We start from the raw sequence: 25,174 nt of genomic DNA, 5'->3' as shown, positions 1-25,174 counted from the left end.
AACAACAGCACCATTCAAATAAGAAATCTGAAACAGCAATTCTTATTCTAAATGCAGCACAGTTTGCAATCAGCCTCACCAGCCTTTGCTTTCTAGCATTCTTCCCAGGGTATGTGTGCACAGCACAATGGTGCAGAGACACCCAGGGAGCTTCAGTGCAGTACTTTAGTATAACACTGTATCTGGACTGAGTGGCTGAGGTCACACAAACTAACATTACTTCTGTAAGAAGAGGGAGAATATGAATCCACCGTGAAAAACCATTGCTTTTTGCTTTTTCCATTGAACAAGTCAACGAGGCTTTACGTAAATGCCATTAGGAAAACTAACTTGATGGTGAAAAATCCACAGACAAATCCAAAACAACTATTATCAGACTGGAAATTCCTTTTCTTTTGAGGTTTTCCAGTTCTTAGAGAAGAAAGCAGCTGTAGCTGAGAAATTACTTTATTTTGCTTCTACACTGTCCTTCAGAGGACTGAACAAGAACTCTGAAAGAGCATGAATGAGGCTAGTTCTCCTAAGGCTGGAAAGGAYTCAAACCCTGCTCCAGAGGACTTTGCAGTTTTTCTCCCAAGGAGAGTGTTAGGCAAAAGATCTTGGTCAGATAATGCATTATAGTTTCAGAGCAGTGAGGTAGGCAAGAGCCATATTTAAACACTCCATAATGGATTAGTCACTCTCAGTGTGAGCAATGTAACAGGAAACTCTGAATTTCTCTTGTACAGAAAATGTCTACACCACTGAGATCCATTTATGAGGCTATTTCAGATCTGAAAGGATGTGGTGAAAATATCATGCCAGGTTTTGCTTTTTAAACAATGAATTCAGCCTGGCCAAAGTCTATTTGCAAGAGCAAATAGAATAGTAGCTGATCCAACGTTTAAGGCTTTACAGCTTCCTCGCCTCCAAAGAGAAGCACATACTGTGGTAATATGATTACAGAATTTCCAGCAGCTAGCACAGCCTTCAGACAAGCATATTATTGGCAGCAGCTGCTCAAACAAGTACTCACCTCTCTKTGCTCACAATATCCCAGCAATTGTAGGAGTGAGAAATTATGTCAATGAAATCAGCCTTCTCTRAAAGCTTGCAGAGTGTGCTTCCATAGCAATACAACTACTTGATGAACAATTACAGCTGCCAATTTGTCAAACTCTTTCAAGGTTATTTAACTCTATCAAGGTTATCTCATCACTGGAAAGAAAGATTTTTATAGTCTGGATATAACCAAGTTAGCACCTAAGCCACTGACCTTCCCTTGGTATTTCACCAAGTTATCATACAACGAAAAACAGGAGAAGATAACAACTGTAAAAGGCTAAGATAAGGCTTTTGTGATAATTAATATGACACAATTTAATTATGCATATACATACAAGTCCACTGTATCTATAGTTCAACAAAACAGAAGAGAACAAAGACTAACAAAGCAGAGGCTTAGCAGCTTCTCCCAGAGATTTTTCTCTAAAGCCATTTTTCTTCCTTGAGCTGGGTACCTTTCACATCTTCCAGCCTTAGAAAACATTTCTACTTGGTGGTCAGCTGTCCTAGCATGTAAAAGATTACAATCGAAAGCATCTCATGATTATACAGATAATTTATACAATAAATGTACCTCAATGGATAGAACTTCTAGTAACAATACTAAAACTCATTTGAGAGAACACTGCTTACAAAAAAAAAAAAAAACACAAGGAAAAGTAATAAAAATAAATCAAATTACCTGAAATACAAGAGTCAGGTTATTGAGAAAATAGTTGGAATACCACAGATTTTCAAAACAAATAGCTCTATGAAAACACCCATTAAGAGTACACAGATGTTAGTGAAAGCTGGATGCAGCACATTCGTTTGCTATTACATCAGCTAAGTCTAATTTAAAACACTTGATTTCTAAACTTTATATATCCCTGTGCTTTATACATCCCTGGACAAGAGGRAAAATATAAAATCAACATTTGTGCTTATTGTGGCATAGGTGTCTACATAGCCATATGGTAGAAAAACAACTACATGAAAACTCTGCTATTCTTATATATTTCCATATCCTTATTTTGTAATTGCAATGCATGTACAGTTATATAATTTCTTAATCTTGATTTCCAATTCCACTCATATAACAACACATTTCAGTATTATTTGAAATCCTGATCTCAGTTTTGATGCAGCTTCCTTACTAAACTGATTTTAGAGCAGAAAAAAGCTGATCAGTTATTTCTCATGACATTTATGGGATTTTTAAAATACCATTATCCTCTGAGATCTATATACAGTACCTGCCGTGGCCCTTGCTATGCATGGGGGCTGGGCTTGAAAGCAGCCTGGACTCAGACATGGACAAAACAGCGCAGACTCGATCTGGGTGAYGCACCAGCCACAGAGATGGAYGGGATTGGACAGATGAAACTATCTACCAATCAAAGACTAGAACATGCTACATGAACATTGGAGAGTGCCCGGCTGTGTCATCTAGCTGGGACCTGTGTGATTGGTGTACTTGGGAAGCCRGGAGATAAGAAAGTGTATAAAAAAGCGTGCTAGTAGCTAGTAGAGAGAGAGCTGAATTCACTATAGAAGAAAGAGCTGAAAATCACTGAGCTGAGATCAGAAGACTAATAAAGAAGCACCTGGACCTGCCTCTCGGAGTCTCTTGTCGTCTTTCCCACGGGCAGTCACAAGTGCCAGTGCCGATACAGTTCCAAGTAAGTCATCACAGCTGTTCATTAATATCATCTGAAGATCTGGGCCTTACATGAGTGGTGAAAATCCAGTAGATCCCAACTTATGCCTCTTCATTGTTCATGGCCCTTACCTGTCCCAGCTGCTATGATTCTACTGGAGCAGCAATTCCTCAGTCAGCTCACCAGTATACAGATGCAAGAACAATGACCACAACAGAAAAAACACAGTGATTTCCATGAAAGTTTTGGTGGCCAGCAAGCCCACAGCTAGAATTGTCAGACAGTTTGGAAACCTCAAGCCAGTCCTGATGGTATTTCTGATTTAAAAATGAGACCTCAATCTATAATGGGATGAAAAATCTGAAAGTAAAGGGAGAAAAAAATTTAGAAATCCCTCCCTCTTTCTTAATTTTCCAGGTTTCCTAGATATGTAATTGCATTAGTTCAGWCAAAATTTTAAATTGAGAATTTTATCAGATCTTTTGAGTCTCCACCATTTTTTCATTCTAATTWAAGTAAAAACTTTGTTCAAAAAGCAATATTGTAAAGAAACTGAAAATTAAACAAGTCAAGAAAACAACGCAGCAAACCCATCCTTTTTCAGAAAAAGCCTTTGGTTCTTACGAATTAATATTATCTGATGATAAGGCATTTTCCACAGAATTCTGTTTGACAGGAAACTGCTATAACACCATTTTGCCATTGCAGATGGAAATCTGGAATGATAAAAATGCAAACAGAAAATCTTCTAAGATGCCACGTAAGATACCATGGGACTCTGTTTCTTTCTAATTGCCCAGTGATGATATCCTAGATGTTGGGGTTTTTGTAAATGTAGGCACAAAGGAATCACTTAGACATTTACATCTAAAATCTTTTGTTTATCTAGAAAAGAACTGGCTGCCAGTGTTGTATGCTGGCTAGATATGCTGAGTCCATTATCAACAGTCTTCTGCTTCAGCAAACTATTACATTTTCCTGGCAAGAGTCTACTCTGTATGAAGAATGGATGTATTTGGTGCACTTCCAAATTGTTAAGTGACAGGTTCTTTATGATTCCTTAAAAAATTTTCAAARGATAAAGATAGAGTGTGGAACTTCAGGTCAAAAAACTAGCAGATTTTTCACTAGGATGTCTGTTGGATAAAACACTTTACCATAGGTAATTTCACAGCCTGAACACATCATTGTTTTGTCAGATGAAGGCATAGGGCTGGTCTTTCTGGCCTGGAGGAAAGGAAAAGCTATGATTCCTCTGTTGGCAACATACAACAGTTAATGAATCCTCAGCGCACTGGCATTTTTTCATTAAATACTGTGCAAGTGTTTTCAAAGTAAAATCCCATTGCTATATTTCACTCAGAGTCTCTTTGGGGGCTCTTGTTGCTCTTTCAGTGTAACAGCAATAAAAAGATCAGTGGAGATGTGCTGATGAAATAATGTAAAAATGCCTACAAGACATGCCTGTACTTCACTAGACTGAGGTGTGTTATTTTCTCTCAATATAGGCAAAGATAAATTATAACTCAAAATACTAGTTGTAATTTAATTTAATCAGAATTTGAATGCATGTAAACAGGAATCTCCTTACTCATTCTGACATTGTCTATAATAAGGAAACTACACAGTGGCAGCTTTAACAATCTTTGTCAATGCAATTATCTAAGCTGAAGCTKAAAGGCCAACCTGGAAAATTGTGTGCAGGCTAATCAGGTAAATCAGTCAGAACAGAAGATTTTAGCAGCATAATTTTCATTACTCATATAATCATAGAATCATTTAGGTTGGCAAAGACCTTTAAGTTCATGGGGTCCAACTGTTMATCATGTTTACTCTTGTACAGTACATGGACATGCAAAGTAACTACAGCCTAATACAGGATTCTGAGTTCTCAAAAAACATATTTTATTATGGTCTCTCCTGTACAGATGGTAGGAAAACAAGCAGTGATCAAAGTAATGTTTGGTATATCTATTATTGATAAATGGGGAAAAAAGGTAATTAACAAAGAGAAATTTCCATATGTATACAGATAATTGAGTGAAAGCAGATTGACTACAAAGATGTGCAAACTGCAACACACATACAGAAGTAATTTCAGGAACTCAAAGTGACAGCTTCCTTTTCTGGATTTTTGAAAACAAGAGCTAGTAATTACTCTCACATCTAATCAGTTACAAAGTTCCCCTAGAAATAGAACTGATCAGCACTTCAGATTTCCACTTCACAGGAAACAAAGGCGTTTCAAAATCTGACCTCATTTCAATTCAGAATAAATGCGAGAACTCTCAATATTTCCTCTGAAATACAATTAAAATGCTGTGTTAAAAATTGATCTTTTCATGCTTATAATTATTATTTTTATCTTATTCTAAAACAGGTACTTACTATATATATATATATTACTGGGTGTTGTCAAAGCACAGCATTATTTATATTGTCAAGTTGTCATACCATATCATGACATACCAAATAGCCCAGTATTCTGTTTTTCTACTATTTTTATATTATTTTCATTTAAAAGCAAAAGAAGTTGCTAAATTGTTAATACTGAAATCCATTATTTTTTAATCAGGGCTGCCTAGCATTTTAAGAACTGTGCCTTGGTATGGGCTTWACACTTCCCAGAAATCAAATTCATCATTTCCTGGAGATGGACAGAATTTTGAGGAACTAGATGTTCAGCTCAACTGTATGAAAATTTTACAGACCTGAAACAAATTCATCCTTCAGTTCATACTGTTCACAGGCCAGCAGTTCAATGACTTTGCTATAAACTGGATTGGTTTTTATTTGTGCTGCAAAGAGACAGTGTGGTGCTTTGATGCAAAATGTATTGTTTTTCCTTCAGCGCCTAGCACCATTATGAAGAAAACAAGCTTTTGATCTTTCTGAATATTCCCTATTTTGCTTGGAATATCCTTGTCTTCATAAAAATATCTGTTACTTTGTCAGATGCTCTTTATTAATCAGTCCTTGCATTCACAAAAGACTAGAGATATTTTCCCCAACTGAAATATATGCATAATAGATAATCAGAGACAGAGGTATACACAAAATTAATTTGCTATCAAATGAAGCTCTCAGCTCTTCCCTAGATTCATACTGCACGCATCTGAGTTCTACTTAGGATCTCATTTGGAACAAAATCACTAGTTCCCCTAAAACTGTTAAGGAAACTTCTCTGACTGTGCAGGTGCCACTCTGGCAGTCTCACTCGGACKGAGGCCACTTCACAGCTACACACCCTACACTCACATGATCACAGCAGGTTTCCTTACCAGCTCAACCCCAGCTTTCCATATCAGAGTCTGGGATCTACGAATCCTTTCAGTAATTTGATAATGGTRCAACAGAATAACAGCTGGAGCTGGTGCCTTTGGGAAGGGACCCTGAGCAAAGGAACCCCAGGGTTTTTATATCTCCACAGTCAAAGTGCAGGGAAGCCTGGAGCCTTCCAACCGAGTCCTTGGCCCCTGCTGTGTCTCTGAGTGTCCGGTCCCCTGGGTGGCACCACGGGTCCCCATGCCCTTTGTGCAAAGGTCGGTTCCAGTTCACAGCCCCTTGTCAGGGGCTCTCATCCCCCAGAGCTCAGCCTGGAGCTGGCACTGCAGCTGCTCACCAAGATACCAGCACTGAGGGTGTTCCTCAACAAAACAAAGCTCAGTGAAGGCCAGGGGTATTTTTAACAAGGACTTCAACCTAAATTTCCTACAGACAAAATATCACCAGGACTGCTTCTTTTCTCCTCACACTGTCCCCCAACCCACTTCAATAGACCCATTCTCAGCAGAACAGTATTCTCAAACATTTTTAGAATAGCCTTGGCTATTCTAAAATATAGAATATCTGATTGTCAGGTGCCCACCAAAGCTGCTGTGTTCTGCTGTAAAACGAGCTTGTGTGTCAAGATAAAGGAAGGGAGAGAATACTCAGCAATTAYTGTAATGGGTAAAATAGACTGAACTTGGGGAAAYTGGTTTAATTTATAACCARTTATAATCAATTTGATATTATAACCAATTTATAACCAATCAAATCAGAACAGGATAATAAGAGAGAAAACCAAATCTTAAAATATCATTCTGCCCMCTCCTCCCTTCTTCCTTGGCTCAATTTCACTCCTGAGTTCTCTACCTCTGCCTCACAGGTACACAAGGAGATGGGGAATGGGCTGCAGTCAGTTCATCACAAATTGTCTCTGCCACTCCTTGTCCCTCAGGGGCAGGATTCCTCACACWCTTCCCACACTCCAGGGTGGAGTCCCTCCCACAGCAGACAGACATTTTCCTCAGAAAAAGCACAACTTAAAAATTTCTGTCCCTAGAAGGACCAGATGTGTTCACTGAGATCCAGGATCAATATTCTACACAGATGTAGATAGACCTGTTTAATGGAAATCACCATTAACAACATACTCCAKGACTTGAAGGCCATATGGTTTCTTCTAGAGATATTAACCTTCACTCCCCTGTCATCATGTTATCTATTCAAAACCTGAGTATTTCCCCTCTGATACGAAGAATTTGATTTTGCAGGTACAGTTGAAATGAGTGATGCTCTGTGCTGGAATATYGAGAGTGAACAGCAGCTACTAGAAGGCTGCTGACCCTACTGGAAAATGAGGCATTCTTTACAAAGGGCAATGGCAATTCTGACATTAATAGAAAAAAGTGAGTCTTGTATCAAAGAGTACAGGTAGGTTGTGTTAAACATCATTAAAATAATGGGAACTTTTCTGGATATTGTTTCAATGAGAGGGAGGTAGAAAAGTATGAACAAAACTCTAGAAAGGTAACATCAAAATGCAGCTATAAAAGCAGTAAAACACTAATTCCAAGCTAAGAGCAATCCTGCTTTGTTTCTACTGCCCCCAGCTGCTGATTCCTATCTGCATCTTTGTTGTATAGATTGGCTTTGTTATATAGCCTGGCTTCAAAACACAATTTGAGAGGGTTGGCAATTGTCCATAAGTGCAAGAAGTTTTGAAAAGACTTTCCCATCAATGATCCTGTAACACTGTGATCTCACAGGATTACCATATGAAATTATTTCTATTTAAGTGTTGACTGGAATTMTTGAAATCCTAAGAAATTAATTTATCTTCTTGTGGTTAAAAAAATAATCGTATTTTGGTTCTTTGGAACCAATACTCTTTGGAGTATTTTTCATTGTCAATAAATGGGGGAATTTTCCTTAACATAGACGATTTCATGCTTTTTTTGACAGATATAATGTTCACGAGCCTAATTTTTGCTTCAAAATTAAGTAACAGYTGATACTGCTTCATGCATAAGCTTTTTATTTTCTTGCTTTTAAACACCTACATATAATACTGGAATTTTATTTGCCTCACAGCATAATTTTATGAATTAGAATGTATACCTAAATGCACTAGAAGAGTGTTCAAAGAGATGACCTTCAACATTTCACTAGTGCAAAAGCAGTCCTGCATAATCTTTAAAGAATAATTTTTTGATTACAATTTTCAGTATATTCTGTAAAACAACTTCACACAGAGCACAAAGAGTAAAGCTATACATTAAAAAATGAAAATTCTTTTATGGAGCATTTCAAAGAGAATATGAGGAGGAGCGCTGTTTTTTCTAGTTATGTCCAAATTATATATATATGCTTCTCAGCTGGTTCAGTTCTATGTAAGCGTGCAAAAATTAGAAGCATAATGCAGACATTTGAACTGGAGCTATATTTGCAATACCAGAATWGGAAAAATTATGTGGCTCTGTTTCAACTACAACACAGCCCTTATTCAAAGCCACAGCATATTCATTCACTTTAAATGAACATTCACTTGGCTGTGAACAGCCAAGTGTCTAACCAGGCGACAGTAAATGAAACCCAAAAGGTCATTTTGTTATGGCGACCCTTGGCACAGCTTCCTGAAAGCACTAGGTAAATATAATAGTATTTTTATTCCAAACAATGCYAGCATTAATAGGCCTTTGTATAAATAACTTAGAAAAATCTTAATGGAAATGAATAATGAGGTCCATCAGGGAAGGTACTCAGCTACAAAAAAGATGTCATCATCAGAAATTGATTTTGATTGAAACAGGAAATAATCATGTACCAAAACATCAGTATTCCTGTTACAAGAGATTTTGTATTTTAGTGGGAAAAAAATACAATCTATGATAAGCAAATGTTTTTACYTTATCACATTCTATTTCCCATTGGATATATTCAATTTTTTGATGGGGTTGAACTCAGTGTGCTCTGATCCAACACGTAATTCCATATAACTTTCAAGATGGAGASTTACCTAGTGCCAAATTAGTTTGGAGACAACACAAATAGTGRGTAAACAAATTAATGTAATTMCTGATAAAATCTCATCTTTAATATGAAATAACTTTGCAGAAAGACAAACTGGGAAAGTTTTTGTAGTGTCCTAAACYAGCAAAGAAAACCTTCTTTTCTGAAAGACCTCATGACTATTCCCATRAATTTTAATCAATGTTAAAATGTTRYTATTCATGTTTCTTGTTTTTATGATTCTGCAGGAAAATTAYCAGGACATTGYATACCCYTTGAATATGAACATGAACATGTGCCACCCACAGTAATTTTTACATTCTGAAAATGGTCTGCAGCAGTGAATTGTTCCAGCCATTGAAGCTGTGGAATACTGGCTGGATTCCAAAGCAAGTCAAGTGCCAAAAGACCAAGTGGAATTATTTTCAGACTATTACTAAACTATCACAGCATTTACAGAATTTCTACTTTTTGATCAACAACAACTACCTCCCCTGTTAATGTAACAACTAAAAAAATATATCTGATGAAGTATATGACCTACTTTGCTGAAAATCTAATTTAATAAAAAATTCATTTACTTAAAAACCAAAAAGAAAACAATCAATTACAAAATTCCATAACAGGTTAGATAATTTCTGGATCTAGTATGAGAARGCTGAAGAATGGCAAAGGATGGAGAATGTTCTCTGTGACCAAAGAAACCAGAACATTCTGAAACTGCTTTAGTGGTCAACTTGCTTCCAAATATTGCAATGGCTACCAGATTGGGAGTTAACCCACTCCTGTTACAACAACTTTATTGAGCTCTGGACAACAGAGGGCACAAATAAATTATTTAAAGGAGATTTAAGGAAAACATTAGAAAGCAAGCAACAGAAATCACCAACTATTACTATATTCTGACATTTAATAGTATTCTGAATTAAGAATTCTTAATTCTTAAATTCTTAATTCTTAATTCTTAAATTAAGTTCTTCTGAAGCTTATGATGAACAGATGCAGCTACAACTGCATATTATGGGCAGTAATACATTTGCCAGTGACTGGATGGAGAAGAGTCAGTATTTTCATGGTATCTGAAAGACCTGCATGTTTTTATAGATAAAAAAAATCATGTTTGTCTTAGGAATTGTTACATGGTCTTTTTAATTTGAAGAAGAAAACCCCAAGTTTTATGAAAAAATAATTAACAACGTAACACTCTCATCTATAAGTTCCACAGGTGTACATCCAAAATCAAAAGTGACAATTTAGATATCTGGAAAAGGCACACCTTGGAACTTGGTTTGACCGTACCTTTTTATAGCCACGGTCAATTTATTGGCCTGCAGAGGAGTACCTTGTTATTATTCACTGCTCATAGTAAGTATTTATGCTGACACTGCATATGTATGTTTGTCATAAATCTGACTTTATGGTGATTTCTAACAGAGAGTTTCAACCTGTGAAAGTTCAAATGCTATCTCATCATTCCTGAGAAACACTCTTAGTGCATGAGCAATGCAATGTGCTTTGAAAGGCTGTCTCCTGTCTGCAGGCACAGAAATAATTCAAATACTTATCCCATGAGGCTCACAAGACATGGCCAACACCACAGAGAGTCCCAAGTGGATGGCAGCTTCTGAAACTGAACAAATGCTTTTGACAGGGAGCAAATTCCTGTGAAGAACTTTAAGGTTCCTTTGCCAAACTTTTGCCTTGAACTAGAACATCATATTGTTAAAAAATCACTTGCAGGGAATATATAGAAAATATATTGGATCCTATATAGGGAATAGAAATATCCTTTTGYCTCCAGTTATCACATAATCAACCCTTCAGCCATCTGCTGATGTTACCATTATCTCAGTTCCGCTTAATACTAATATTTGTTTCACACTCTCTTAAAAAGTCCTGTGGCATCAACATAAATTTAAAAACAGAAGAGCAGCATAACGTACACATGTAGGGTAAAATCCCCATTGTAAAATGGATTTTTTTTTTTTTAATTGCAAAGCTTTAGCAGATAGAGCAATCAAGCTCTACCACAGCAGAATAAACTGTTGAGGTGATAATGCACAGCTGAGAGGGTGTAGGGTCTGTACCTGYATCAGTCACTAGTGAAATAATTTGTGCAGCTGCAATCTCAGAGTGACAGACACAAAACATGCAAACAAACAACAAAGATTGGTCACTGAAAGGAAAACAAAACYAGAAAAACAGGATCCTAAAGTGRCAAARCTGTCAAAAGAGTCGAGWMAGTAATTYTTGTGAGTCTAGTCACTGCCCATAYTGAAGTATGTTATTAACAATATATTAAGAGTGTATCACAGAAATGAGCATTAAACTGTTCTTTTGTCTGAGGGAGATGATGCCTCTGCTCTTGTAAAGGCTGTTCGAGGMTCAGGAACTCAAGACAGGGCAGTGCAGCCAGCCCTGATCTCTGCTGCAGACTCGCAGCTTCCCTCAGCACCGCACCGTGGAACAAAGGCAACACTGCACCTTCCCACCGCCAAAATGCAGCATGAGACTGTCAGCCTGCATTTCCTTCACTTGTTTGCATCCTTTTATTTCCTCCTGAGGGGCTTCTTCCACTGCTTTTTAAACAACATCCAAAATACTTACATTTATCCAAAATCTATCACTTCAAAAACACCCTCCTTACCGATGTATGCCTCTGTTATATGGACCAGAAGACCCACCATCCCAAAAACACACCCAAACATACTCGAGACACCTCGATTATCTTTTTCCCTGCAGTAGCACTTCACTCCCTGTGTAATTGATAATGTGAGGGTTAAGAGGRTGCCAAGCCCTCCTGTACCACTTCTTATCACCTCTCTCCACCAGTCAGATCCAGACATGCTGTAAAACCGGGTAAGAAGTCTCAGAGAGGTCAGTAGAACTCAGTACGGGTGCAAAAGATCAAATCTTTTATACTAAGCTGTAACAGGCAACCACACCCAGAATCTGGTCTATTTGTTTTGGAGAGTAATAAATCAACTCCCACCCTGTTCCACTTTGAAGTCTCGTACTCCTATGCTAAGAAAATCTTAAAGTCTCCATCTATGTCATGCTGAAAGAACGCCAGAAAGACCATGTCAGCAGAAATAGAAAATGTTATTTCCATTAAATGAGAAATTCAATTATTTGTCCATTATCCTTCACCTCTGCTTTAGTTAGCTTCCAGAAATGGAAATAAGGAGTAACCTCAGTGTTACAGTAAACTCCTTCAAGAAAAAAGGATTCACTCACAGAGATATCTATGTTGGATTCTATTGTCATTTTACTCTTTAGTATTCCAAAATTTGACGGAAAATAGAGTCACTCTGCAAGTAATTCAGTTTCCCAGTCTGTACCTTGTATTAAGGAAATATTACTCCTTAGATTCCAGAAAAATCTACGTTCATCTTCATACCTGTCTCCCCTTATATATATGTAACACCTCATATAACAAGACAGTGTCCTGGATGCTTGTAACACAAACCCATGTCTGTGATAGAGGATACAACTGTGAGATTTGGAAAGACCCTGTGACCAAGAAATTGGAGAGAGCTAAAACATTTAATGCAATGAAGGAGAAGATAGCTTAAGATTGCTAATCAAAACCAGGCTGTTAATTATTATGATATCTAACAAATAACATTTGTGTAATCTCTATCCTAGCTTAGTAAACCTTTTATTAAAAAAGCAGTACCTTAAAATGGGTTAGATAACAAGCAATAGAATCACAAAGCTCACGTATGTGCTTATTGAAATAGATGTGCATCTTTGTATGAAACCACAGACATCCTAATGAAACATTTTTAAGGGCAGTTAAGGCCTAAAATGTTTGTAAGTGACATCGTGACAAGATCAGCACCCAGCAAAATCATACTCAGTCTACTACTCAGTAATAATGGAAGATCCTGGCAGAATGCTCAATACTGATTTTGCAATACTTTCACTGGAAAGGTTCAAAACATGCTGACCTTCAAAACACCCTTTCAAGCTCATCTGTTTGCTCTGGAGTTTAGAGAGATTGAGGCATCTGGGTAAATTGAAGGGGAGCAGGTCTCTGTAACAGCTGAGATAACCTTCTCATGTCTCACTGGTATTGTGTTGCTTTGGGGTGGACTTCTGGGGACTGTCTAAACAGGTATTAAATGCGAGTGCTTTTATACAGACAAGTGCTATTTTATATTTAGACATAACTAAAAGGGACAGTTTCCAATAAGAGGCTTCTTGTGAATGAAATATCAATRGTCTTAATATATACACTATTCTCACAATTGCAGTCATTAGAACAACAAAAGGAACAAAACCATTAAAAAACTAAAAGGAAAATATGAATCAAAACACTTATTAAAGCTATATTAATGTCGCAATTGTCAGACAAGACCACTGATGTTACAGTGTCAGTGTTCTTCAGACAAATTATACYTATTTCCCCCCCAGTTCCAGACAATATCACTGGCATCTCAGTTGTTTGCCTTTTCCTCAAGGCCGGGGTGGGACTGTGGGGTGGCAGCCCCGCCGCAGCGCCAGCGGGTGGCAGCAGCGACACAGCGAGCGCAGGAGACGCGTCCTGCTGCTGCTGCTTATCGCTCACAGGCTTTATCAACTCATAGTAGTGTTTATTATCAACTCATAGTAGTGTTTATTATCAACTCATAGTAATGTTCATTATCAACTCATAGTAATGTTCGTTTTCAGTCTCCCTCCTCCCATTTGCTTTTGTTTTTTGTTCTTAATTCCAACGCGAAATCCATAATAAGCATGAGCGTGCAGGTTGTTTAATTGAAAGCTTTCATAATTTTTTTTCTTTGACTAAGAAAACAAATCTTGAAATGGTCAGGCACAACCATAAAGCACCAGTACTTGGGGCACCGCTGATAAGGTCACGTTTTCAATTACAAGCCAACATTTTCTGAGAAAAGGGACACAGTTCCATAAGAAAGCTTTTAGGTCACTAGTCACCCTGCAACAAAATACAGAAGCCAGGACTTCTCCACAGGAAATTTGGGGAGTCTGCAGGCTCCAGCTGAGAGGGAAGCTGGAGCCACATACAGATTTCTTAATTTAAAGATATCAATTAAATACACACTGCATCTCATTTCAGTATACATACATAAAACTCACAAAATTAAGCATTTTGTTGTCCAAATTCCAGGAAGTACYGCTATACATATATATTTACTTTTAACTTAGACTAATTTTGAMCAGGAAATTTWTGAAATCTGCACACATTTCTACCYATTTGTAATCCTTTAATCACTATCATTCTAAACTACTTTACCAGAAACTTTCCTTTTGCACTGCAAACTATCTTGTCCCTTCTCATAAATACCTGAATTACTCAATGTAAAACTGTTTCCTTTTCTATGTATAATTAAAGCTATTTCCTTATATATGCACTGCAAATTAATTGCAAAAAATTAAAAATTGAGCRATTATCTAAAAAAACTTGAAATGTAGTTTATTTATATGAACGTACGCTGAAGTCACAGCCAAGACCCCTACTAAGAAGCTTGGCAAAACAAAAATCCCAAAGGCCAAGCTTCCTCATTCAAACTTGGTACATTTATTCCTGCTCTGTCGCAGCTATTATTGATCCTCTTCTCAAACACTGTTTGACTCACTCCCCTAATTCTTAACCAAACCTTCCCAGTCAAAAGAGGTTACAGGTACTCCAGAAAGGAGTCCTCAAAACAGAAATGGGGTTGACCCACAGGTCTAAATGCCACAGTGCTCTACTATTCACTAGATCCAGGGTTTTGACTTTAAACATGAATGAGGTCCTTAAATCCAGTGGTGAAACACAGTGGGACACAGAAGAACATAAAGCCTAGATACAGTGTTAGAAGACTGGGCAGGAATTTGAGGACAGACCCAGRTGAATGCAGTGAGACACAACATATGTAAGAAGGTTAGAAATTAATAGACCAGAATGATCCTGGGCCTTATGGCACTGATCATTTGGAAAAACAGGCTGAGAAGAAAGAGAGGGTCACCTGGTTTGGCTATCCTTTYGACATGTGTCTGGAGACAAGTGAAGAAATACTCACCCATCTGCCTGACTGCTGTGTATGCGCTGTTCACCAGGAGGCCATGCTGGGATTGCACTTTCACCCCACAAATCCTGTCATCACAGGTTGCAAAAGCCTAGAGATTCATGGCATAAAGAGAGCTACTGCTTGCAACAGTGGAATTTCCTGTGGGAGATCTGCATCCCTCWCCTTCTTCTCAACTACCATTTCTATACAGATGTTAAATGAGCTTCAGACTCAAAATCTCTCTGCAGGCCTCTCCTTGCCTCCTCCATCTCTACTCCAATAAACTGTTGAAATTAAAATGCTCTTCTGTCGCACCTCTTGGTGCTCACTGATGACTGTCTTACCCTCCAACACTATGAACACACTGAACAGAAGATCAGCTGCTAAAAAGAGCTGATTTATTCTCTTCTAAAGGGTTAGTTTTCCTCAGGGTTTCCATGATCCTCCTCAGCTGAATGAGGATGACTCACCACACTAATCACATTGTTGACCCTTTGATGYTGCTCAGCAGATGAATCAAATGCTTCCTGGCTGTAGAGGTGGTCAGCCCTTCTCTGCTGCCTGCAGTAAAGTTGTTTTGCTCAGTCCCAGTGGCAATGCTAAGTGGCTGGCACAAGTTCCTGGGGAGAAGGTGCCATTCCACCGCAGCACCAGCTATGAATGAAAAACCTTCAATTGCCCTACTTTTCCATGAGCCCTGGGTAGAGGTCAGGCTCATGCTCTTGCTCCTGAGCTGGCAAGGGCTGATTGCACAGGGAGTGATCAGAGGGAGAAGTTATGAGACAGTGGAATCTCTCAGCTTGAGGCATTGAGCTTCCTCTCCTCCAGTGGGAGGATGTATTCAGTCTGACTTGGACTCTGGCCTGATTCTTATGACTTTGCTAAATAAGTACAATAAGCTGGGAAACACAGAATGCCACGGGCAGTGGCCACAGAAGAGCTGTCATGCATTACAGTAAGATTTTTGTTTTCTCAGTGATAAGAAAAGGAAAAAAAAATAACAGTCTCAGAAAAGTGAATGGAAGAAGTATTTTGTTTGGAAACGAGACCAAAACTGTGATGAAAAAACAGAGGATTTCAAGTGTTCATGACCAGCAGAYAGAACTGTAAGTTCTTCCTCCTCCCCGCCAACTCACTGAACAGTCACCTTTGAACCTGGAATTGCGGATAGAGAACTCATCCACAGACTCCCAAGAGAACCCATGCAGAGACAAAGGATAGGCAGGGAGAGACCCAGGCTGCACAGAATATTTCAGCAGAGGAAAAACATCTCTAGAAAAGGAAACCGAAGTCATCATTAATAATGACAATAATCAGTGACACAGCTTTTCACTTGGAAAATAAATAAAGGGCTTAAAGTTTCATCAGGCTAATTAGAGCAATTCAATGAAAAAGTAGTTTTTATTTTCAAAGATGAACCTTTCTATGCAGTGGAAAGTGCATACATGTTGTTATAATTATCATTAAAATAACTTTGAATTTGCATATATTTAATTGYTAATTTCTATGAAAAATATAATTACTTTCATGCTGTAAAAGCTTCATCTGGCACTGATTAAATCATTTGTTTCCATTGTTTTTCAAAAACATACATAACAAGGAGCCATTCTCTATGTTTTCACAAATTTCACCAAAACTTTTGTAGACTATTTCTCCAAATCACAAGCTTGTTTAACATCCACTGTTAATCATTCTACGATTTCACATTGTGTTCATTTCATAGAGGCAAGACTGACAAATACTTCAGATATCACACATTAATGGTTCTGACTTGTGAACAGAATATCAGTAGTGGAAACAAACCCTGAAACTCATTTGCCTATTACACCCTGAAAAGAAATTGTTCCATCTTCTCTGTTCTTGTTGCCATAGTTATAATCTGCTGGTAATTCTACAGATTTTTTGTTAACTGAGACAAACCATAAATATGTGTTAAACTGGAAAACAATTCAACTATTTACATTAGAAATGTAATCCACTTGATTTGATCCTTTAGCTGCAGTACACCATGTCTGCACAGGGACTTAAAGGTCTACAAATATCTAATTTAAAAGACAGAAAATTGATAAAAACACTAACAACTGAAAGAGGAAGGGAAAAAAAAGCAGAAATTCATGACTGATAGTAATGAGTTCCTCTAAGTGTAGGCGTGGTGAAAAGGATTTGGCTGAAAGTTAATCACATCTTTCACCCTCAAGTTTTTGTCACACAAAGAGACAAAAATGCAAACACAATGGAATGGACACTGCTGGTCCAAATATTCTGGTCTTAAGCCAACCAGAGATATCAGTGACCATTATTTTACTATTCTTCCACAAATGCCTGAAAGATGTATTCAAAATATATCACTGAAGTTCAAATTCATTTTAAGCAAAAGGAGTAAAAATTACTCCAGTTTGGGTGAGGTGCAACCTTTTTTTCCCGAGCAAAGCAGAGAACTGGTAAAACCCATTTTTGAATATTAATTTCTAATTCTTATAGTTCTGGCTTAGAACAATAAAAACATAACTTTAAAAATGTTAATCCACAAATCCCTGTACATGTTGGTACTGGCAGATGCATTATCTTCTCAAGAACAAACTATCAAGTATGTGGGAAACAAGGACACAGCTGTGTAATTACATGATACTTAAGGATACACAGAAAATCCTCACCTTGACCTTTCCTCCCTCTCTTACCACAAATCTAATAATGACAAGCCCTACAGCAAGCTGAGACTAGATTTTGAAATCTACATGAGACTGGGCCATTGCTCCTTTCCCACACTCATCCAGCCACTTTGTGCCACATTTCCTAGCATTTGCACATCATAAGACAGGAGGATACAGAGAAAGTGCCAGAGCAGAGGTAAATAATTAATTAGTAAGCTTCCTTTATATCAGGGGAAAATTTCAATGACTGAGTATCAAGCAAAGATTTATTGWATTTCTTTGCCAATTTTGATGACAGCTTGTTATAGCTACTGGGAAACTTTCCTTCAAAGAAAACAGTTTTCAAATATGTACTTTGTAAAAGTAAGAACACCTTTTCATAAGATCTAACATACCTTAAATTTCTATTGTTTTGTATTTGTGGTACGTAGGACTTTGCTTAAGGTTCAACAAAGAACCTCCAGCAAATCTCTGTCACAAACAACAAATATTCCCACAATTAGCACTTCTGTCTTCTCTTCATAAAGGGCTTTCCTTCTCAGAGTCTCTGAAAAATTTCATGGATTCCAATCCCCTTTTCCAAGGCACAGACAGTATACAAAGGAGAGTCTCATCATTTTGACTTCCACCCAARCAAATGTCTGTAAATGATACAGGTATGATAATCAGAAAACAGAAAGCTCATTATCCTTTCCTGTACCACAAAAGACCACCACAGAAGTCTCTGCATCATGAACCAATTTTCATTTTTTGCTGATGATTTTTAGTTATTTAAATGGAATATTAAATATAATGTATGCTAACAAATTTTCTTGTTTTAACTATACCATCCATTCTTGAAAGAATAACTGCTAAACTGTGACAAACAGATGATCATAACTATGACAACATGAGAGGAACCTTCCAAAGAGGTTTGGCAGTCCAAAAAAGTTTCTGTCMGTCTTGAGTGGTCTTCACAATGCTTGGCAAAATACAGGCTCATAAAATCCATCTGACCTCTTCCTTATGACAAGCATTTCAAAAGATGGATGATTTGAGATCCATCTTGTTTGCAATATATTGTGCAGTAGTATCAGATAAAGCAATGTGTGACCTTAAAGCAAGACTCATGTTTCACTTATAAACTGCAGAAGAACATTTAACCTGTCACTTTTTATCTACCCACATAAAAAGTCACTCTCCCTCTTTTYCATAAGTCCCCTTTAAGCAGCAGAAGGTGCCCTCTCTTCTCCAAGGTGTCATTCTTCTTTCTCTCAGAGACTTAGGGTGTTTGGGGAGRATGAACACATCCAGCTTCTTTGATAAATGTTTCTAGGTTTATAAGGGCTCAAAGAGGCTCAGAGGAACAGGCTAACTGGAAGACATTTTATTCTTATCAAGTAACAGTCAGAAYCAGGTATTCAACCTGAGAATTCCCAGAAGACGCAATTTGTTCAGAGAGTTACCCTGGGTAACTTGGAAGTCAGTTATATAAATTGCCTTTGTGGAAGATACTGTCCAATGAACAGAGGAGGTTCACTGGCACAGAGCAAAGCTTTTGGCAGAATAAAGTGTACCTGCTCATGCTGCAACAGGAATGTACATAGTTTCTTTGATCAGGCCATCTTTTTAATGATACAACCTCTTTTCTGAGCTATTCTCTTGAAGCTTCAAAGGAGCTAAAACCATAGGTCAAATGAAACCACGGCCCTGATTTCCTACRTTTCCTATATGCTTTTCAATTGCAACTTGATGCAATTTTTCAAATTTGCATTATTATTAAAGACTATCAAAAGTCTTTAGGAAAATCACTTTCTCTTCTGCATGTAGCAAGGATCTGCTTAAATCTGGCAGAAGAATTAAGCTTTCATTAATATTTACTCTTAGACTAATTCTTACACAAAAAAAGTATATTCCTGGCTATGTTCATATATAAATATTTCTAAACATGCAAGAGCTATGAGATRAGCAAGCTAGAAGATGTACATTTGGATGAAAAATATGTATAAATTATCTCAGCATCCCCAAAGAAAATGATGCAGTTTTAAGAACAGCTTACATTAAATAAAGCAGAACATGAAGTAGATGTTACTGATAGCTTTACAAAACATTCAGGTTTTCCTTAATATTGAAAGTTTGATACTTTGGAGCAAGAATTTCCAATGTTTTATTCATAGTAAGACTCTATGGATGAGAAGTCAGACAAGGGGCTGCAATAACAAAATTTAAAACAGAGCATCACCATAATCCTGGATAACTCTAGAAGAGGAATCRCTGTGTTTTCTGATGTCACAAAGGCAAGTAAAAAAGGCTGGACAAGCAGCTGAGGCCTGTGGAAGGTGTATATCCCATCTCAGGATGGTRTCTCTTGTCAGACACACTGTTTCTGCCTCTGACATTCACAGCTCCTGCCCTGAGAGGAACCAGACAATAATAAAGGGCTAGTACTGTCTTGGTTCTGTCCTGACAATGTCCATAGTGAAAGTTTTGAAGAAATTCTGTTTCAAGAGCCCCTGCTCAGTAAGTCCACTAAAACTACTATAATGCAATTATTATATCTTTCAGTTAAAAGCCCTAAGAGGTCATCTTCTATGCCATAAAATAGGCTAGAAGGCATATTTTTTCGAAGACKAACACTAACATGGTATCTTCAGACCCTCTTTTTGAAGTTTTATAAAATGTACAACTTCCTATTAAAAACTGGTAACAGGTAATAAATAAAGCTTACTTGTATATTCTAAAAACATTGAAAAGAAAGTATGTAGAAGGGTAAAATAGTACATATACAACAAAGTTAGTTTGAGAGCTTGACAGCAACTGCWTATCTTGAAAGCCAAACATTTTTATGCATTGACTATGGCTTTTCTTCTATATTGAGATTTATCTGTTGTCTCAAGTAACCAAAAAGAACTGAAGGAGTAACAAATGATGCTATTAATAAACAATTGTTCATACAGACTGAGTTTATAGATATTTCTGTATTTTTCCCCCCTCTCACTTCATTCTCTGATTCTATCAGCAAGTCAACTTTTGCACTTGTTGGTGTGTGGAAAAGATTATATGCATAAACCAATTAGAGGATTGGAAGCGCTTTTCTCCTATAAGCTAGAAAACTAGTTTACTCGTGGTGAATGAGCTAATTGAGTACTAGCAGGCTGGCAAGCTTTTTATATACTGCCACAGACAACTAGAACAGTCAGGCAGAGAATCTAATCTATTACATAAGCATTACACAAGGACATTAACTGGCTCTTTCCTGCAGCAATGCCAAATTTAATTCAGATATGCTCTGGGTTTCATTATATCACATCCTGTGTTTGCAGTTAATATGCAAGACATAACTAGCACAGGTTATGTGTAAGAGTTTATGGCAAAGAAAGCATATTCTGATTAAACTGCCAAGGTACTAAAAGCTAACATTCCACTGCACTTTGCTTAAGGTCAAACAATTACTATGAATACAGGAATACCTCCATTAAATCTTTATCAGATTAAGTATTTACCTGAACATTTCAAAAAGCAATGAATACTACTGTAGAAATTGATGAGTCTCAAAASATCAAGCCATCTAGTTTAGAATGGAGCTTACTGTCAGAGATCAGATGATGTACCAAGCCCACACTTAGCTCYTGCCTGAAGTGAATCCTTCTGTGATACGTCACTAATATATTAACAAGTAGATCTTGTACAAATGTACCCCCTTAACCTCTGCTAAATCCTGATTATCCCTGGAACCTGTCCCTGATAACAAGGTTGAGCAGCTGGACAAATTATGCCTCTCTTTGTCCATTTAAATGGGAAGGTTTTCAAAGAAATAATAAAACAATAAGGCAAACTGCACTTGTTGGGCATGTTTTTCAGGAAACAGCCTCTGAACATGAGTATAATGTCAATGAAATAGAAATATTTTCCATCATCTTCACTTTGGTTTTGTAAGGCCCTGGTTCCTTAGGAGTTGTACATAAATTGTGTGCTTATGCTTCAAGMGAGACAAGAAATCCACGATGGGAGTGGGAATAGCAACTGGGCTCTGCATTTCCCTTTCTTCCTTTCTGTCATGTATGTTTTTAATCCAAGGTTTTTACAAATCAGGCTTCTGAAGAAAAATTGAATATATTAACTGTGAAGAATGTATTGTCCAGGGTGAACATCATAGTGCATTGAAGTGGGAAAAAAGTTCTGGTATTCATTCTAACTGAGCCTCTAATCTCAAACTTCTGATCCTAGTTTGTTAGAAATCAGATCAGATAAGGATCTAAGACACACAAGATATTCTAGCAAAAGGAAATGGGAGAAAAATAAGGCAAGCCAGAGSTCTAATTTGGCTAGAAGAGCCCTACAACAGGTCTAAAAGCGCAGAAAGATCAAAGAAAGAGCACAGCAATGATTCTAGGATGAAACAAGCAGTGAACGCAGAAATACTGTCAAGGCCAGACTCAGCAATGGCATCAGTCCAATTCCTTAAAGAGTGACACTGATTTGGCCAAAGGCAGCAACAACAGAAATGGCCACGTTAGCTAACCTCTCTTCTGACAGATTATCATGCTGAATAAGCCTGTGTGATCCTAGGGATTACATCCAGTCTAGATCAACAAGAGACAAAGGAATCCCCTGCTGTACCTAATGGGCTGTTGTGCATGAGAGGATATCTGCTCCAGAAGTCTTACACCTGCTTACATAAAACTGTTCAATAACATGTAAATTCTATGCCACACCACCGTGTGAGTTTTGAGAATGCACAATCTCACTCACACATCAAAATAAAGGTGAATCAGCAAATAATTTCAAAATAGGCATGTAAAGTCTAATCCTGCACTGTGAATATGGGAGATGAAAAAAATATTAACAGAATATGATAGCATATGGGGCCAAGAGATAAGTAATTAGTAGGAAAATCCCAAATAATCTAGTACATTAGAAAAAGCTAAGGCCATGGTTCTCAAAGTCCCTATATTAAAAAACTAAATCATCTTCAGAGGATGCTCAGACACTGGAGGAAAAATACTGTAGAATGTCTAGAAAGATCATCTTCCTAAACCAGTACAAACAGAAGGATCTAGAAAGGACACTGTAGCAYGTAATGCAGAAAAGAAAGAGAACAACAAAAAAATCGAATCCCAACAGTATTACAAACACTGACAGGTTTTGTCCACGGTACCAGAAATGCCTTCAAAAAACAGGGTACACTGCAGTCTGCTTATGTAAGCATCCCACAGAAGCTACTTTTCAGGAATAAGTCTTAAAATGTACATTGCATTTTTCTTCAACCATGAGGGGTGATCAGCAAGAACTAACTATGCCTCTTGGGAAAACACAAACTAGATGCCAAAGCAAAATAGACTATAGAATCTTTCCACAAGAAAATAAAAGAGAAAGCAGATAATAAAACTGCTGTTCTATTCATTAGGTTTGAAATTACAAATCTGGATGTTTTCAGTTAGAACATGCTGTCCCAAAAGACACATATACACTGTTCATTCCCTGAATGCTGAGCATTCAAAATGCTAAGCACTATTACAAGGAGAGAATCAGTGGAAATAACTCTTAAAAGCAAGATATTTCCAAAATTACTCTTAGGCCTGCAGAAGAAGAATTAAAGCAACACCTTTTGCATCGTCATCACAGAACAATGACTCTCTTTTCTTTCCTCTTTTCTTTTTTCTTCTGCTAGAGTGAAAATAGAAATTAGCCACACAAAACAGATACACTAAGTTTCTTAAGAAGCAAATCAAATTAGGGATATGCAAGCACAGTTGTAGTCACAACAGCAAATTGTAAGATTCAGGATGGTATTGAATCAAAGGTAGCTAGCCTTTCGGAAACATAAAGCAGTGCTTGCACATTATGCCAGTTCAGAACTTATTTAAAAAATCCTCCAGTGCAAATGCAGAATTTCAGCTGATTCCTTACACTACAAACTTTGTATTGCAATTTTCTAGTGTGAGAGTGTCCAGTAGCATTTATTAATAAAACTGTGAAACACATCAGCTCTGAGCAAAAAGAGAAATGGGCTGAACCAGCCTTGCACATTTTAGGCATTTCCTGGTAGGCACTGACTTTCATTTAGGGATTGACCTTAAACTAACAGCTACTGCTCCATATTCAAAATCCTAGGTGTCTCACAACATGAGATAAAACATTTTCATAACAGAAGAGTTTTCACCTCCCAGCTGTTTATTGTATCTAATAACCTCATCATGGTTCATAAACTGTCCATTTCTGTGCCTGGAGTCACTTTGCAAGAGATGGAATTGTTCAAGCACAGAATTGTTCATGCAAGTCGTGACACGTGTTCCTTTTATTATTTTGGTACTATAGGAAGTGCAGATGGAATACTGAGCTAAATTGTAAATTACTGCAAAAAAAAACAGAGGACAAAGATAATGATCAGAATACGACAGAATAGGATGAAAAAAATTCAGAACCTGTTCTGAAAATACATGGGCCAGTTCCCTGGCAAAATTCTAAACTGCAAGGAGGGACATAAAAGCTAAAAACAGTAATAAAGAATTTGGARGTTTGATGGTTTTGCTTTCACAAGAGTAAGTGCAATGAATCCTTAYAAGCATTTTCACAAACAGGCCATAGTAATAATTAAAATGTTATTTTCTCTATCTGGCCAGCACAGCTAATTTCGATAATTTTTTTTCTAATTGCTGCAGTAATCAGGCCATTCAACACTGTTGACAATGTGGTGCTGACATGAAACTCATTTTTTCTAGCCTTCAATCACAAGAGCAGAAAGCTTTTAACAGTTGTCTTCAATTTTTCTYTTAGACCTTTGATTTTACATTCACCCATCCAATTACACAACTTCTCTGAGTATATTCAGTATATTCAAAACAGGATTATTTATAAAGCCTCACAATTTCATTCTGATTGCCATTCCACCTAGATTCTTGTTTGATTTACCCACATCTAAAAAAAGAAGGAATATTTATGTACAAGGGAAAGACTAAAGAAAAAACAAACCTAAAGTCTGAGTAGCAGGAATGACTTCATCCTCCTTGATTAGCAAGCAAATGAAAATTAGCTATCAGAATACACATTTGTATTTTGAGGCATCTTCTAGCAGATATCCAACTTTTCTCCCTCTCTGTCATGGTTGTTTGGTAGGCAATATCTCATTTGCCCCCACAAAGCCCTCAGTATGTCCTACAGATCCACTTCTGATAAGGCGATGTCCAACTGCATGGAATAAGGAAACTGGGCTCACACATTCCTGTTGATCTATCCACAGTCTTGAAAAGCCAAAGTGGAACTAAATAATTTTGAAGGACAAAGTTTTAAGCAATATTCCCAAACCTTTCCAAGGCCACTGAGTTTGTGTCACTCTTCAGGGTTTCACTTATGAAACAAATATAGGCATCAATTGGGAATATTAGATTTTTTTTTTTTATCAAGTCAATTGCAATGTAGCATTACTCTAATAGGATGAGATATGAAAACAGGAAAAACATATAGGCTTGTGTTCATTGCAAACACAATATTTTGTTCCCACGTTCCAAACACTCCTCTTAGTCCCTGAAGCCTCACTGCAATGCTCTACAGAATTTCTACACACTCC

General features: G+C 37.3%; 1 protein-coding gene across 3 annotated transcripts in view; it reads right to left on the bottom strand.

Annotated features, from left to right (window-relative positions):
• The window catches only part of TRMT9B (tRNA methyltransferase 9B (putative)), a 111,870-nt gene that overhangs the window by 57,237 nt on the left and 29,459 nt on the right, over positions 1 to 25,174 (bottom strand). The window lies entirely within an intron of this gene.

Source organism: Malurus melanocephalus, unplaced genomic scaffold (assembly GCF_030028575.1).
Source record: "Malurus melanocephalus ecotype Western Australia unplaced genomic scaffold, MMel_1.1 scaffold_270, whole genome shotgun sequence".
Taxonomy (NCBI): Eukaryota; Metazoa; Chordata; class Aves; order Passeriformes; family Maluridae; genus Malurus; species Malurus melanocephalus.
Note: the sequence above shows the minus strand (reverse complement) of the source record. Positions and strands in the feature narration are given on the sequence as shown.